The 19,068-nt window shown below is 36.0% G+C and overlaps 1 protein-coding gene and 1 non-coding gene across 6 annotated transcripts in view; one reads left to right on the top strand and one right to left on the bottom strand.

Annotated features, from left to right (window-relative positions):
* LOC136842501 (guanine nucleotide exchange factor DBS-like) overlaps positions 1–19,068 on the bottom strand; it is an 838,144-nt gene that overhangs the window by 232,098 nt on the left and 586,978 nt on the right. The gene's annotated exons all lie outside the window — the stretch shown is intronic.
* Positions 8,823–8,896, top strand: TRNAN-GUU (transfer RNA asparagine (anticodon GUU)). The gene has a single exon. It is a non-coding gene; the product is annotated as a tRNA-Asn (tRNA).

Here is a 19,068-nt window from a genome sequence, read left to right as displayed (position 1 = left end):
TGCAGAGCTGTCCTTTCATACTTGTAATTTCATACTAGCAAAGAACTCAAGTTCCACGATGCTGGATATCAGGATACTGATTATTCAAATATTTCCCAGGCCTCACTGTGAAACGCAGCTGCTCTAGAAGTCGTTTTTGCTTAGTCAACGCAGTCAAGTGAATCTTAAATGTCCAGCCTCTATAAATACGAGCTGCATTTTTATTTAAGATAAACAATTTATATTTCGAGTTCACCTAGTCGTTTATTTTTCTGTTACCGGGATTGTGAAAAAGTTACGCTCGGATTTTTACGATCATTTAATCAAAGGCAGGTCTCCCAACTGGTAACAAGTGTTTACATTTTAGGCCAGGTATAAATGTCACTTTAGGGGAGAATGGAACTTTTGGAAAGGGTGGGTTGGGTGTTGGATGCTCAGCCATAGTGGAGTTTCCATGTCTCAGAACGCTTTGTTGGTTCTCCTCAGATATATTTACCGGTGTGTTATCCTTCTTCTATATTTTTATGACTAACATCTTAGTTTCCATAATGTTCTCTCTACTCCAGGAAGTTGTATTTTCTTGATGTTTCCCAATTTCTAACCAATTTATTTTTCCCTACGCACTGGTCATTCTACTCTGAATCTGACGTTTTGTTTTTACTATTCCTATCCTAAATTATAATTTTCCTTGTGTTCTGACAATGTTCACTCCGTATATTTTCCGATTTTCATACGTGCCTACTAATTCCTTGTCTTCCTCCAAAAAGAATACAGGCTCATAAAATAACTCCAGTCATGATGAATCCCTTGATAAATACCAATAATAGATCCACAAAAATTACCGTTTTCTCTGAAGAAAAACAATAGACCCTAAATATTTTCCAATGAAATTCATACCACTTTATGGTTCTAACATGACTAACAAGATAAGGGCACAGAAATTTTCCAGAAGCAATAACTATAAATTCATATCTAATATGAGAGAGAGAGAGAGAGAGAGAGAGAGAGAGAGAGAGAGAGAGAGAGAGAGAGAGAGAGAGAGAATAGTTGATATGTATTCTCACACTTTACTACTACTAATATTCATTTACTCCTCGAAGTCTCAAGTCGTTCACTATCAGAAAAAACAACAGCTGAGAGGCATAACTTACTAACATATGTTTTCTAAATCAAAAATATTACACGGAATGTACGAGCAGAAGATCTGTTGCGTCAGAATATTCTGACGATGCTGAGATTCCAGTGACAACAATGTTGCTAGGAGAGGAGCGGGAAACGTTTTACTACGTACAAACGTTCGGGATAGCTTCCGTCACAACGAGCTGAAAATATCATTATCGACTTAATAGCAACGCGCTTGCCTAATGATCCTGAGCCGAAGTAACAGAAATGACAACAGAACCAATTTTTCAACGATAAAAGTATTAAAAGATTAATGTACATGAATATTAATTTGCAACATATCATTTATATCTACACAAGTAGTCTATAAGCACATATGATAAATATTGTGAGAATAAATCATAATGTCGAGCGGCCCACTTCACAACAAAACCAAGTACTGGCAACCGCCAAAAGACGCTTAACACATCAACGGGTCATGTGCGTTCTTTTTATTCATAGAGAGAGAGAGAGAGAGAGAGAGAGAGAGAGAGAGAGAGAGAGAGAGAGAGAGAGAGAGAGAGAGGATTTGGTTTTCGGTTTCACCTGTTTCAGTGTTGTACGAACATCAGAACAGTGAGAGAGAGAGAGAGAGAGAGAGAGAGAGAGAGAGAGAGAGAGAGAGAGAGAGGATCCGACATAAGGCATTCATATGTTGTTTTTTCTGAGAGAGAGAGAGAGAGAGAGAGAGAGAGAGAGAGAGAGAGAGAGAGAGAGAGAGAGAAATACATCAACAAACGCCAACACTTACGAGCCCCTGAAAGCCATTTCACCGAATATTGCCTCAACGCGCCTGGAAATACGGTGACTGTCATACCAATGAGAAGGGCGAGAATTCCTCCGCCTTTGATAAGAAATAGATCATACGTGAAGCTCGCTCGTATTTACCATTTTCAAACAGAACAGAGTGAAATGGGATAGAATTATTATATACAATTTATCTCAAATGAAATATGAATTGTCTTTTTTGTTTTCTTTTTACAAATCGACCACGGCTCATTCGTATAAGTGGCGAGCATGGAAGTTGAAATAATAATAATAATAATAATAATAATAATAATAATAATAATAATACCTATGAAGAGTACTTAACGGTTTAAAACGCAAAACGCGATACTACAACAGAAAACCAGTAACTTAAGAAAAAAAGTTTTGTTTAAAAAAAAAAACTATCTCGGTCACAGATACAAAAACTGATAGAGAAACCATATTTTGTCTTAAATATCACTGGACAAACAGTCTGTGATTCATTTACCACCATAAGACGATTGGGACAGCGATTAAAAGCAACGTACTTATAAAAAAATATAATAAAATGAATTTAATATTCCACACTTCATTTCCGTTGTCACACCAAATTTAATAATTATCAGAAATTCGGCGTTCCACATTTTCGTGCAAAAATGCAGAAATTTATCGAAAACCTCTGTTAATTCACTATAGAATTCAGGAGCCAGGTAAGATCGGCAATAAGTCAAAATCAGGCCCATGAACCAAACAGAGAAAAAAGATAATGATAAGAATATAAATAAAAACAAAAATACTAAGTCCTACACCGTTACCTTAAAAACATTTCAATTCAAACGGAGTTCCCTTAACCTGAGACTGGAACGGTTAAACTCCCTTAAATCTTGGAATAATATTTCACAAAAACAGAGAGAGAGAGAGAGAAATAAGATACGGAGCATCACTTCACTGAGGCAATGATTACCTTTTAGAGGTCCTTCCAATTATATTATGATATTATATAAACTTTTGATCAACCACTCGTCGCTCTCGTCAGGGCTTTCTCTCTCCTTTCAAACTAGTCTGCAACAACTACAGTCGACTGACCACCATGTACATTTACAGATTAGTAAACAGAGAGATAAAATAGAATAACATTATTAATTACGTCATTTTAAGAGATAACCACAAATAAAAGGCACTCAAGGAAGGGGACAATCCTCGAGAATATACAGAAATAAGAAATTTAACATACATATATACAGTATATATATATATATATATATTATATATATATATATATATAAACACGCCGTAAACCACATAGAATAATCATTAATTCACGAAGCCAAATATAAATTTACCACTTTCACGAGTCTCTGTTTAACTAGTTAACTTCACACAACATACCCAAAGAAAAGAAATTCTGCATATATCCACCAATTACTTTTCACAACATTTCTGTCTGATCTCCACATTTGTCTCATTTCATTCGTATAATAACAATAATAGAACAGTACTGTAGGTCTTATTTCCTCAGAAACAGTTGGATTTTCAAATTACAAATATCCACTTCGGTAAATGAAATCGTATCCAAGGCAATATTTTGATTACCTTTCAATGCTTTCTATAACATATCACCACACTTCTTCCGAATGGTTCGCAAAAACTTTTAATTTGACGAAAGAGTGCGACAGCTAATACTGGAGCCTCGGAAGAAACCCTTCCAATCACCACTCCACCCTGTCTTTTCCCCTCGTCGATCAAGGATTACATCGTCTGAAGGGTAAGGAGGTAGGCAGAGGGGAATCACGCTTCCCCACCGTCATACACAACGCATACACACTGTGCTGGAAACGTTAGCGCGACCAGCTCTAAGGAATAAATGGTCCAAAGTCGTCGGCCTAATAGCCTCTTTTCTTCTTGGCTCCGATACGCCTATCAAAATATACAGAGGGGAGAGAGAGAGAGTCGGAAGCAAGGGACAGGAGTTTCGGGGTTATGAGCCAGGGTAGCTACTGTGTGGCGACGACGCCGCGCGAGTTTTCAGGGTAGCAGCAGCAGCAGCAACGCTGGCTGGCTTTCCTCCGCGGATAAAGTGCTGACTGGGAGAGCTGCCTCACCAACACTATACTGTGTATAGCCAGCCTTCTCGGTTCTCCCTCGCCAATACCACCTCTTCCTCCACCACCATTACCACCTCCTCCTCCACCACGCCCACCGAGCACGCGCACATCGTCATCATCGTCAACCTCATTATCGTCATCACGCTTACGGCGTAGTCCTAAGGATAGGAAAAGCAGATGACTGTCCCTCACTGAAACCGGTTAATCCTAGCATTTAAAACTCAAACTGGAGCTCGCATGATGACATGTTACGAGAGATATGAATGCGGAGATATTTATTATAATCATTTAATATGAAAAATTCTTTATACATAAACAGGCGTGAAGTAAACAACATTTTACTCGATGGATATACATGTAAGAGAGTGTGTGTTTATATATATATATATATATATATATATACTGTATATATAATACTGATTTTTCCTTATGAACACTGTACGAATTTACATGCATGCGATGTAACCCGTCTTGCTTTAAAAATCTATGACTGTTATATAAAAAAATCGTAATAGTAAGTCCCTACCTATTCTAATCCATCTTCGCTAAAGCTGGTTGAAACTATAAACGAAATAATCTATTGCTACAAGGAAGAAAGTAGCAGTAAAAACTTGACTGATGTACGGGCGAATAACTTTACCTAAATAATATATGGCCAAACAATTACGAATTTACTGTCATTACTGTTAATTTAGGCCATCTTAAAGGGAGAATTTCAAATCCATTTTTGGTTATATTCCGATGTAAGCTTCCATTCATTTTTACTTAACGCCATTTATACATCTAATCTTTTCCTTATCAATGTTTTCTATATTTCTGCTGATTTTCAGTGACATATCTGTAGTATGAAAGTGTGAGCTCAAATTTTTCCAAAAAATTCAAGACTACACATACCGCATGGATAGGAATCCTAACTTTCTACTTGAAACACAGAAGTAACAAAATCTAAGCATAAAAACATCAGACTAAAAAAAAGTGAAGTGGCTCAAGAAGCTTGTTCGGGTATAAAGGAAACCTTTACATATTAATGACTATGGAAAATAGATAGTTTCCCTTAGTAAATGGAATGCAGAGACTTGACCGCGCCTTCGCTAAAACTAAAAGAAAAATTCTTGACTATGAGAGAGAAAGAGAGAGAGAGATTAAAACGAAAGTCTGAATTCCACAAATGTGAGAAAAAATGTTAAATTAATCCTTCTTTTATGCATTGTTACTCATGCTACTGCTAAATAAATCTGCAGTTTATAAAAACATGAAGTCAACAAGCACACTGTGCCAAATGAACTCAAGAACAAATGAGTCTCACCTCAGGGTTAATAACCTGTAATGGGTTTTGAAAACTACAAAAACTCTGGTATAAAACTAAGAGATTTTCGAGCCGGCTGAGAGAGAGAGAGAGAGAGAGAGAGAGAGAGAGAGAGAGAGAGAGAGAGAGAGAGAGAGAGAGAGAGAGAGATAATAATAATGATAATAATAATGTTATCAGTTACTGACTTCTACTGAGATGCCAGTAAGAAGTGTGAAATGGGCATTCTGCAACAGGAAATATCAAAGATATGTGTTGCTTGGGCAATGCATCCCAAGCAACAGACAAACTAAGATCTGCAAAACTTTCACTCGAGCAATTTCCTCTCCCTGGAAGCGGACACCAAGCAAGCGTGCTATATCACTTATGGAATACTGTACTTTGCAAACAAACCATATTCATGTATACCCCAGCAAGTAGGGTGTAATCTAGGTTATTGGATTACTTAGAACAATAAAAAGGTAGGATAAATATCTTCGGGCATACAAACCAGAAAGGCTCTATTACTCAGGCAACATTAATAAGCTACAGCAAACAATAAAGAGACATTAACCAGGTAGACTGAGCAAAATGTTTATGTTACTTGGCATACAAAGCAGTGCTGAAACCGGGTTGTTAGAAGTCTAAGAAAATACAGACCTATCACAGAGTATACGAAACTTGGCAGAGTGAAAAAGGAACATTCCAAAAAGATGACTGATAACTGGGAAGGAGGACATATAATCCAAAAGAGATCTTGGATTCTAACAACTGTTAAAATGAATGTTAGCTTCTGCAGCGAGGAACGAACATACTGTCAGTTCACCGGGCTGTATGCAAGGGTAATGAAACTAGCGCCGGTCAAGAAAGTGTTTCGTCTTTGTCTCAAACGTTTAAAAGGATAAAGGGGACAGACACTGCTAGTTCCTTTTTTCTAATGCCATCTTTTACTGGGAACAATAGTGCATAAAAATAAGATGACCCTTGATTATAACAAAACCGTATCTAATCAGCTGTCCAAACCCGCAAAAAGTAATTTTTCCATGCCGACGAAAAAGGCATTGTGGTGCAAGGTAATCAGAAAAATCGGCAATAAAATTTATTTTCGAAAAAAACCCACATCATTAAGAGACGAGAGAGAAAAATGAATAGAAGCATCTCGGCCGTAATCTTTAGATGTTAATTCAGCTTCATGCAAATTAACCTCATTAATTTTACGCGGAGGCCAAAACTAAGCAGGGGGAGCACTAAGAGCTATAACAAACTTCCTACATTAAACACAACTTCCCCAGAATTATACGAACTAAAAGGATTCCTGCATTTTTGCTGAACTGCATTCCTCGGTACATTCAATCGCTGAGCATTAACATATACAAACACACGGGCAAAATGTTGACACATTTTCTTCAAAGGCAAATATTATAATGATAGAACCTTCACGATGAAATATTATATTAAGAATCTGAAGAGAGAGAGAGAGAGAGAGAGAGAGAGAGAGAGAGAGAGAGAGAGAGAGAGAGAGAGACTGTTGTTCTACTTATACTAAAGACCATACATCATTAAACGGGGAAGGTGACGGCAATTATCTAAGAGAAAAAATAAACAAACAAATCAACACTTATCTGCAAGCCTCTCGACCTCAATAAAACACACACACACATATATAAATATATAAGCATGCAAACACTCACAAAGACTAGTACAGTATAGTAGTATATAAGGGAAGTTGTATGGTAGGATCTAGATTCTAGTAAGACAAATGGCAGTAGGACTGACAGTGGAAGAACTATGTAGGGTGAAAGAAGATTTTGGATGTGTGGAACATGAGTTTGTTACAAAATAGTTACGTAAGAAGTCTAGAATTAAAGAGGAAAACCATATATTGCAGATATGGAAAAAAAAAGTTTATAGTAGGATCTCAGTAAATGCAAAGCGAAGGGTGTTGGTGATGTAGGGTACAGAAGGTTTGTTGTAGTGAGTGATTAAAAGATTCTCTGAATGAAGCAGAGCATGTATTAGAATAAGCAGCCATGACATTGAATGGTTCATTGTTGCAAAGATGGGTATGTTATGCCTCATTGGATGTTCAATATTTTTATGTATGGAATGGCGTGTGAAGTCAGAGAAAGGAAATTAGACGCGAGTGCAAAGATGTGGGATAAGAACATGATACGCGAGTGGAATGGGAATGGTTGGTGATTGTGTGCGATACAGTACTGATTAGGGACAGGCAAGAGAAATTACAGTAACTAGTGAGAGTTTGAACGGCGACCCCATATAAAAATGGGAACAAGCTGGAAAGAAGTGAGAGTTTGAACGTGAGTATGACGAGAAAGTCGCTTGCAAATGTCATAAACATGAAGTTTATAAGGATAAATGGAAATCAGAAAAAATGGAGCGATGAATGATAATGAGGATGGTGGAGAAATGGAAGAAGCTGGTTTGTACAGGTACTCAGGAGCAAATATACCAGGTAATGGAGAGACAAGGTGAGTTACAAAATAGGGGACACAAAATCTGTAGCAAGGTGTGCGCGGAAGATTGGAAAACAGACTCAAGTGTCTATAGCAGTCAAGGTGAGAAGATATGAAGGGATTGTTGAGCAAACGTTCCTTAACGAAGTAAAGACTGAAAGAAGAATGTGATAAAAAGGGAAAAAGTGTGAAGATGTTGACATGAGCTGTTTACATAGTATTTACAACGTACAAAGAAGTGAACAGAAAAAAAAAATGTGCCTCGTTAAGAGGAGAGTTTATTGGACAACCTCCTTTCATCCTGTAATCAGCATAGCATCTGTAGCCTACACACACAGCGTGAAAGGTTAGAAATGTGGACGTTCAAGTAGTGGTAAAAAAGTTAGTGAAGGTGAAAAGATGGAAATAATGGAGGACAATGCTTCCATACTTCCACCTTCCATGTTACTATACATTCCTCCCACTTCCTGGTTTCCATCAACCTTCATAACCTAATTCTTTTTCGCAATCAGAACACAATTTCTTGCTCAACAACTTTGCTGCTACATCTGTAACCCTTTCACTGCATTTTTGTATCACTCTTTCCATTCGTATATTGCGAGAATGAAGAATTATTGACTGTTTCTACTTTTACAGCAAACCAGCCACTCTTCTGTCTAAAGATTAAAAAATTCGTTCGGCATCGAGCAACTTGTCCTCTGTAAAATACATCGTCAACATCATAGACGTATCTATATTAATTAAATACTAAGATTTTTCTTTCCAGTTCCATTTTTGCAACATTCAGCCTTGCCCTCTACTGTGCTCGGAAACTTCATCATTAACATTTGTTTCACAGACACCCTCCTCCTCGTCTATATCCCCACCGTTGATTATATACATTTATATTCATAATACACGTGTCTGAACGCATGTTACTTACATGTTTAGTGTATACGCATAAATACAGAGGAAATAATACATATTTATTTCCAAAATTACTAATAAAAACAATGTCCATCTATTCTTTGAAAACTTACCAAGCGATCTCAGAGAGAGATCTTAAAGGAGACGATTCGCCCGCTCTCCCAAGCCTCCGTGGCACAATCGGTTAGCGCGTTCGGCTGTTAACCGAAAGGTTGGTGGTTCGAGCCCACCCGGGGGCGAATGTTTTTGTTTTTGTTTGTTTGTTTATTTATTTTCGTAGAATTACCAATAAAATGTGAAGCGTAAAGATAAAATATGAAGTGTGTAAAGTGCTTTATAAAACGAAAATTTGTCATATATATTTTTAGAGAGAGAGAGAGAGAGAGAGAGAGAGAGAGAGAGAGAGAGAGAGAGAGAGAGAGAGAGAGAGAGAGAGAGAGAGTACAGTATTTAATACAGAATCACGCTCATGACATATCTTCAGGATGACCATATCCTTTAGCACAACACTATTAATAAATTTCAACTTGATCCCTAACATGAGATAGGAATTACAGCTCAGAGAGAGAGAGAGAGAGAGAGAGAGTCGAATAAAATGCCCATCTGAACTTGGGGGAAACTCAGTTACACGAAGTTCTTGACAAAAAGGGAGGTAACAGCATAAAAGTGCCTCGTGGTTGAGTTTGAACCTTATATAGGTTCACCGAGATCATAAATGCTCAGAAACTAATTTTTATAACCATTAGAAAGTACAATTTTATAATAATAATAATAATAATAATAATAATAATAATAATAATAAAATAATAATAATAACAATAACTTTACGTATATGAATGCAAAAATCCCGAAAATAACCAATAACATTTTCAGGAGACATAAAAAATTTATCGATTACTTTGACATTTATTTTCATGATAACTGATTTAAAAGGAATCAAACAATATTAAGTAAAAAAACGGTATGTCTAGGTGAGTCATAAGTTTAAGAATATAAATGAGATCGCCGGCATTATTGTTAAGTCATCACAAGAGCAGGAAAAGAGACGATAATGGCTATCGCTAGCAAGGTACCAGATTATCACAAGTGTATGTAACAGACTGAGGTGAAGAGCTTTATGAAATGTTTACGAAACAAAGCAAGTTGTTCTAAAGCTTCATTCCACATGCAACCGTCCCACCTCACAATATAACTTCTTTCGCAAAACCAATTTCTCTTGATAATTACTAACTATTATTATTATGAAATAATATCGAAACCTACACAAAGGCAACGGAACCACAACTGCCTTAATCATAATATTAATTCTGACATGAATACTGCCCAAATCACCCTCACGGGGACACAACTACCGTCCGATTCGCAGAGACCCAAATCCGAACCGCTTCCCAACCGCGTCGACCTTCGCGTGAATTGTATACTTGGCGAAAGGTACAGCTACTTTAATGCCGTCACTGCACCGAGTCCTGTGATTACCGGGAGCGTAAATCAGTTTCAGCTGTTTTTCGGAACGTGTGGTTTTTTTGCCCGAGTAAATAAAAGTTGAAAGCCCAAAGCAAAACAACTTTTGTCAACCGACAAAGCTTTATAATGGAATCAAAAGTGGAATTACAATAGCTTCCTAAAATAACACGGAAAAATCAACTTCAAATCAACATTGGTGTATTTCACGGACAACAACAGGTTGACCTTTCCGAACGAGGTCATCCAATCGGGCAGGCGAGTTATAAAAAAAAATAATACTTTAATTAACAAATTGGTTGAACAAAAGCAACATCAGCAGCAATAAATAATACTGACGGTGACACAAAAAACGGTATGTATTGAAAATGTAAATTTTGTTACTTTGAACTCTCTCTCTAAAATCTTATCTCAGTTCCATAAAATTTTCTCGTATCAAACACTTCCGGCAAAACAATAAATAAATCTGCTAGTCTTCTATACTTTATAGAGTAGCGACAATTCTATCAATATCATGCGACTGGACATTCAGTCTAAAAACAACAACAACAACAACAACAACAACAACAACAACAACAACAACAACAACAATAATAATAATAATAATAATAATAATAATAATAATAATAATAATAATAAAAGGTTATTTTATTGATTACTGTATTTTTCCTTGTTCCTAGAATCCTAGGTCGATTTTTTCTCCTTTTTTTATTTTTTTCCTAATCCAGGTATTCTCTTTAATAGAATCTTGCTCTGCAAGTTGACAGTCTTTTAGGCTTGATCTGTATGAATGTCAACATATATGAAATACTATTACTACCACTACTACTAACAGTAATAACTCTATCTTTTTCTCTTTTTTATGGAAAAAATATACCATTCTGTCAAGAGCAAAAACCCCACAGACAGAACGAAAACGTCGAGATATGACCTCTGATAAATGGATGGTTGACTGGCATTTGTGGGGCCAAGGTCATTAAGAGCTTTGATAAATGAATGGGCAGATGTGCTACTGGCTGTCATGAGTGTTTTTCATGGTAGGATGAACAGAAAATGTGTAAATTTCAAAAGGTTACGGGAGGAAGAGGAAGTGATCCAAGTTAAAAAATTTTACGGCTACCACGACATCATGAAAATTTATTTGTATTCCCTTTCCTTGTTTCCAGTTTCAGACAACAGAAACACCTACCCGTAACAGAGTGTGCAACACAAGAAATCTGCAGCGCATAGGTATCATACCAAGGGTCTCAACTTTGATTTTAAATAAAAAGAAGAAATAGTAAGCAGTTCACGGAAGAAGCAGACTGTCTTTTAATCTACATCCTATCAGACGAAATTCACTGCATAACTCATCAAACACAATATACAATTATCGATTTCTTTAAGTACTATACTTCCATTTCGAGTGACTGCTGACTTTAACCATCTTTCAACTATGAATAAGTTTTGGCAAACGCATACAAACTTACGAAATCCTTTAAGGAAAAGGAAATATCTGTCAGAAGAATTTCGAAGTACAGAAACTGCCACAAGTCATAAAATTTACTGATCATTTATTAGGTGTCTAAAAATGGCAAGAAACCATAGCGTCTCCGTTTAGATAGCTAATACAATTATGTGCCTACACAGACTGTATTAACAAAGACCTGACCTATACAACAGAATCTGCTGTCCTTCTTCTTCTGGCAAAGACAGACAATCTGAAAAATGACCCTACGTTCTTTATTTCATAAAATAAAATACTTGCATTAACAAAGAAGGAATATTTTGAATCTTAATCAACAATGATGAAGCATTGCCAATCTCTTATATGACAATAGTTACAACATCATCCACACTGATGTCGCAATCATCAGTCATCATTGCAAACCTCGCTCAATGCACAATAATAGAGCACATAAACATTCAAAAAGGCAACTTATTCATTGACTATTACCAACGGAGCCCAATAACAACGAGAATAGTGTGTGATGGAGATAACACCGAAAACAAAAAGTTTATTCCAAAACAAACGACTGGCTGAAAATAACGACGGCCTTCGGAGCTGCAGCGTCGTGTTAGTGTTAATTGGCTTCCAGTATCGCATAAACAAGTTCTTTTGACTGAGTCAGAAATAAACGGAAGATCAAAGGAACTGCAAATCAGCGTTAGATTATCGCCATCGTCACCGTCAACATTATGCCACTCCAGGGAAGTTTAGTTTCCTGACGCAAATGCATCAAGACGACTACCAACATTAATGAAACTACTTAGTAAGTAATCTACAAAATCCAGGCTCGGTGATTTCCTAAGGAAATTCCTGAAAAAATCAAGATGTTTTCCTTAGACACTTGATGTCCTAAACGTATCTTCCCAGTAAACATATTACGCAAATTAATGTGGATACATAATCAGGGAGAACGCCTGAGGGCCAGGAAGTGACTAACAAATTTACTAGAGTTTAGAAATCTATTATTATTATTGTTATATTATCCGCAAGCGGGCTTACGGGAATTTTTGGTGATTTTTTAATGGTTGTCTAAACCTGGGGAGGGGGTTAGCGCTCCTCCTACTGGCTATTATCATAATGGCAATACAATCTTATGGATAAAGCCAAAGAGACAAGAACTTGCGCAACCCAATGCTCATATGACGAAATAAAAAACCACGAAAGGAGGAGAATGAATTTTTACACATTTAATGGAATGAGTAATCTAAATAATACCTCACTGAACGAAACTGAGTACACTTAATTAATAACAAACATACAAAAAATACAAGGTAAATGTAATAAAAAATAATGAAAGGAGTTTGGGCTTTCGTGCACCACAGGATAACAACACCATCAGATAAAACAACGGGCACAAGAGTGAGCTATATTTGGACTGGTTAATCCAATAAAACTTACCGGCGCGATTTCATTTTAAACCTGTCGGGCCAAATGTTGAGCAACACAGAATTTGCAATTTTCCTGTTGAATTGGGTTTCTGTAGACACGACGTCGGACAGAAAATCATGACTGTGGCACATACACAAACACACTCAAGGACACATATCGTCATCAACAACAGCATCTGGGTCTTTTCTTGTCGAGGGCAGAACGATTTGTGCGCGTTTGGTTACAATTGAGCACCTGTTGACCTCAGCATGGAAACTAAGGAATGGTGTAAGTCGACTCTGGTTGGTCGTAACCAGGCGTGAGGGGTAAGAAGAAGGGAACGAGGTTAGCAACCTCTTCCTATGCTACTTAATGAAAACCGGAAGTTGAATACCTGGAATAACATGTTTTATGGGGAAAAGTCACACGGGTGAAATACACGCACACACATATACTATATATATATTGTGTGTGTGTGTGTGTGGAACGCGCGGCTCAACGGTTCCGACCAATATTTACATCCACTAAGGTAAAAAAAACTTGGGGCAGTAAATTGAAAAACTCCTTGTGTCTCTGATGACCCAAAACAGTTAAGTATACCTTAGTTTAACCAGACCACTGAGCTGATTAACAACTCTCCTAGGGCTGGCCCGAAGGATTAGACTTATTTTAAGTAGCTAAGAACCAATTGGTTACCTAGCAACGGGACCTACAGCCTATTGTGGAATCCGAACCACATTATAGCGAGAAATTAATTTCTATCACCCGAAATAAATTCCTCTAATTCTTCATTGGCCGGTCGGAGACTCGAACTCGGGCCTAGCAGAGTACTAGCCGAGAAGTGGATTAAGTACACAGTGGTTAGTCGATTGTGGCAGCTTATATCCATGGCTGAAGCAGCAAAAAAGCATCACTAAAAACTGCAAATTTAAACAATCTCTGGAGCCATCCCCTCTGACAGAAAAGACGTGTAGTAAAAAATTCATATGTAACATATATGTGTGCATGTGTGTGTGTATTTCATTATACGGGCTAATGTAATTCAGCTCCTAACTGCTGTTTATCTTCAGTGCTGGGCAACTTTTAAAATTCTTCAGCAAAAAATGATGAAAAGGAAAAATCAATGACGTCCTGTCATGTTCAGAGTTACATAAACCAGCTAGCTGAGTTTGACATTAGGCAAGGTATATTATTCATGGCCATGAGTGAATCATCCAAAGGTTTAAGCACTTTTCTGCTCATTTTCCCTACATTCAATTCATATAAAATTGCATAAATCAAATAAACATTCTCTGAAGAAATAGAAAAGTCTCTCTTTCAAACATTAGCTAGTACCGGTGGGTGTAGTTTTCTTTGATGCATTTAAGAATTGTTGTACCAAACGGCATGACAATTTCAGAATTTTAAGAGAAACTTTGAAGTTCGCTAAAAAAAAAAAAAAAAAAAGGGGGACGTCGTAAGCGAACTTTGAATACGGGAGAGGAACAGGTAAGCTTCGGAGTTTTCGTATTTACTTAAACAAGAAAATTCTAAGAATGTCCCCAAAAATATAGCATTTGCCTTTATGAACCAGAAATAGGAATAAAAACCATCAGAATTCAACTAAAACGATGATCGTTATGATACAAACAATAGTAATGCCAACAAAAACAATCACTGCGTTAGGAGGCTGACACAACAGATGAAGACGCTAGAGCAAATTAAGCGAAAGCTATGCAACCAACACGAATTGAGTAGGCATTCTGATTCCCACCCCCTTTCGCTTCCCTTTCAATTCGGTTCCGAAGCCGCTATTCCTCAGATACGGCGTCTTCTCGGAAAGCTGTCGGGAACAGCCACTCGAGAGTCCCGTAGAAGCGGGCGCTCTTATATTACAAAATTACATAAAGATCTCGTTACGCGCCACCGACCTTCATACCCAATCCTTACCGCAATCTTTGAAAGGTAACCTAATCGCCACTCATCGGGACACGTGGCTCTCCACATCTGACACTACCTAAAATGTTATATCTGAACATGCTGCATTGGCCCTTGCCGAAACTCTGCCTCCCTTGGTTATTAACATAGATACTGAGATACTGATGAACTGGTACTTCGTCAAGGGCGTTGATGTATGGGAGAGGTTGACCGCAAGGTTAACGATAAATAAAAAAAAAAAAAAAAAAAAAAAAAATATATATATATATATATATATATATATATATATATATATATATATATATATATATATATATATATATATATATATATATATATATATATTTACTGAAGCCTGCAGCAAACCATTGCAGTCTGGTCGACGTGACAATGAGCCATAATGAGGTCGAATGGCAATGAAGTGATGAGGTTACGAACTTCCCATCGATGTTTCTTCGGTTTCTTATGAGTTTTGGTCCTCAGTTTAAACATAATGACATGTATAGATTGACTGACTGATTAATTTATATATTTTAGGCATACATGCCAAGCACTGGGGCAACTAAGGCCATTTAGCGCTTAGAATCTAATAATATAAATTTTGCTAAAATTCATGCAAAACTATAAATTAAGCTAAAAAAATTATATATATAATATATATATATATATATATATATATATATATATATATATATATATATATATATATATATATATATATATATGAACATATACATATACAGTCTTTAATAAGAATTAAATAAACAAATCCATAAAATCTGATAAAAGTTAAATTCTGAATTAAAAGTTAATTTTCTTAAAAACAACATTAGTACATGTATAGATTGACTGACTGATTAATTTATATATTTTAGGCATACATGCCAAAACACTGGGGCAACTAAGGCCATTTAGCGCTTAGAATCTAATAATATAAATTTTGCTAAAAATTCATGCAAAACTATAAATTAAGCTAAAAAAATTATATATATAATATATATAATATATATATATATATATATAATATATATATATATATATATATATATATATATATATATATATATATATATATATGTGTGTGTGTGTGTGTGTGTACATATACATATACAGTCTTTAATAAGAATTAAATAAACAAATCCATAAAATCTGATAAAAAGTTAAATTCTGAATTAAAAGTTAATTTTCTTAAAAACAACATTAGTTTACTGACGTTGCAATTATTATCAAGTACCTCAGTCAGGTGTGATAGTTGTGCTCTCTTGGGTAAATTCTGGGCAATAAGTTAAACAATGCTTTACTCTTAAAACTTCTCGACAGGAACTGCAGCTTGGAGCCTGTCTTCCTTCTCGACTTTGCATTAAGTATCTAATCGTAGCATGAGTACCTCCTATGAGCAGCCTTGCTAAATCGATGCTTATGAGACAATCGTTAATGGTATTACCATTGTTATCCTTTGGTAACAGATAATATAAATTAAATTTCAAGAAAAAGCGACTGATAATTTCCAGTTATGGTTATTTCTCCATTTCATCTCTATATCATTCGCTCGGAGTTTCTTCACCTTGCTTCTTGTTGCATACAGTATGGATGGAACCCTTTCCATTTTCTTATTCCTTATTTTGGTTTTTGCACTAATAGCCAACATGTAGCTTTTGTATTTTTGTTTTTAATCAATTATAACCATATGCAAGATAAGGATCACAGTACTCTGACATTCGTTACCTTTTCGTTTTCAAACTAAGACCAAGTTCGGCCTGAAACTCCATTTTAATTCTATTCTCCACAACCGAAAAACAACAACAGACATACTAACTGAATCAAATGAATGGTAATTAAAAAGGATAACATGAAACGAATTTTCTGTGAGTTTTGAATGCTCGCTCCCTGTCTACTTAAGTTTTCCCAAAACCCAGTACATTTCATCATCCGAAGAAAATTTTGAAAATAGCAAGTGTTGCAATCATACCCGCCTTTCCAGGTCTCTTAGGTTACACGCTTGATAACTTTAGAGATGCAGGTAGCCATTATTACAAAAGAACAAAAGTAATAAAAATCTCCCACGTGGTCCAATTAGGTTTGAGAACACAACAACAGCAAGAGTAAGCCTGAATTAAAAGAGCACGGTTGAACTTACGGTCAACATCCGAGACTTAAGGTGAAGAAAGAAAGGCATTTATAAAATTTACAATAAATCCTGGCAGTCCAGGCAGACAACAACGGGGCATGATAAAGCCCAATTACGTAGTACAATTAAGCATAGATGTGTGAGAAAAGTTCTTGCATCTAAAACATTCAGCGTTGGAATATTATGTGAATGCCCATTTTTTGTAAAAAGATTAAACCGCTTGACTAAAATCATATTTAATTTCAAATTTCTTATGTCACTTTCCTGGGTGGGTGTGAAATTGACCGAATAACGCTTATGTAAAAATTACGTATGACAAAAGTCTTTTTCAAAGAAAAAAAAAAAAAAACTGCTATCGCTTCAGTAATGTGTATCATTTTTGTATGTGTAACACTTAACACATATCTATTGAGAGAGAGACTAAACATGAAGCATAAATGCCTATAAATTAGTAGTAATTCATCACGCCGATGTGACAAAGCCTTATAGGCAAAACATCCAACAAACTTGCAAGAAAATACTCAAGTGAAAATCATACCTATTTCTCAAGAGGTACAAGAAGTTGGAAGGGAAGGCAGTCAAACTCTTTCATATTGTTTTAATTTCACATCCTCATTGGAAAGAGCAGATGAGGACTAAAGAGCTAAATAAATGCATGTCACGCGAACACATGCGGAGAATAGGAACTAAATTTAAAGTCACGCCGAAGCAAGCCAAACCAACTAAGAAATAAAACAAAAAATTGACAAAGGCCACATATTTTGTTTTCATAAAAAGATTTGGTCAAATCATATTAACTAAATTTAGCCACTCCATTATTTTTAAAACTTTTGTCTCCAGCAAACGCAAAACCATGGAGAATTTTTCGAAGACAAAAATATGTTTATCATTATCCAAAACGTGACAGATGACAAGTTTTTGAATGGTGATCCAGCTAATCATGAAAATAAAAATAATCTTGTATATTAACATCATGAAATGTTTCGTGTTAATATTTTCATAACGTTCAAGTATTTTTCAGCAATCAAGACATCTAAAGTTTTCCTAAGCAGTATTATTAAAGTTTAATCAAGACAACGTTATCCAAATCGCATCTCTCCTTAGACTAGCCAGCGGGATTTCTTTTCATATCCATTTTTTTACATTTTTCTGTCATATAACAATGCCCTTGGCTGAGGTCGCATGAAATGCATTATTAGTTAATAATAAAGCTATATACATAAAATCACAACTGAAAGATCTCAGCACTCATCACATCAGAGAGAGAGAGAGAGAGAGAGAGAGAGAGAGAGAGAGAGAGAGAGAGAGAGAGAGAGAGAGAGAGAGAGAGAGAGAGAGAGAGAGAGAGAGAGACCTTTAAACTTGCAAAATTTGCTCGTGTAACTGGTCATGGGTGAAATCATCCATAGTGGGGATGTTGTAACCTAACATTACAAGGACCTTTGACCTGTCCATCTACCTGGACTAATACACTTCTACTGATCCAAGCCAAAATCTTGTGATCATATAGTACTACAGATGCAAGCCAGTTTATAGATAATTCGTTCAATTTGAGTTCATTTTCATATTTAACGAAATATTCAAACTGGTCAGTAATAAAAAAAATATACGTCGAGTACCAGAGAGTGACTGAAAAATATGGGATAGCTGACTTCTACACACTTGGGGGATGAAATTACCAAGGATCCCACCAGTAGGAAGAGAAAAAAAGGGATATTCCATGTCACTAAATCTACTAAAAATAGCAAGGGAAAGAAAGGATCAGAATTTCTGCCTTGTGTAACCAAAAAGTTTACTGCACAATGGCCAGCATCCCATCAGGACCTCTTATTACAAAGAGAAATTTTTTTCTATTTTAGGACCACAGGGCACTCACCTAAAATATGTTAAACTGTTAATGTTAACCTATATTCTTCCCACATACAGATTAGGTCATGTGGAATTTTCAAATTGATAACGAGATAAAGTTATGTGTACATAAATGTGGCACTTCTCTTGGTATGAAAAATGTCACCAACCAATGATGAGTAAAATACTTTTTTATTGCT

Source organism: Macrobrachium rosenbergii, chromosome 10 (genome assembly GCF_040412425.1).
Source record: "Macrobrachium rosenbergii isolate ZJJX-2024 chromosome 10, ASM4041242v1, whole genome shotgun sequence".
Taxonomy (NCBI): Eukaryota; Metazoa; Arthropoda; class Malacostraca; order Decapoda; family Palaemonidae; genus Macrobrachium; species Macrobrachium rosenbergii.
This window is presented reverse-complemented; position numbering and strand designations above follow the sequence as displayed.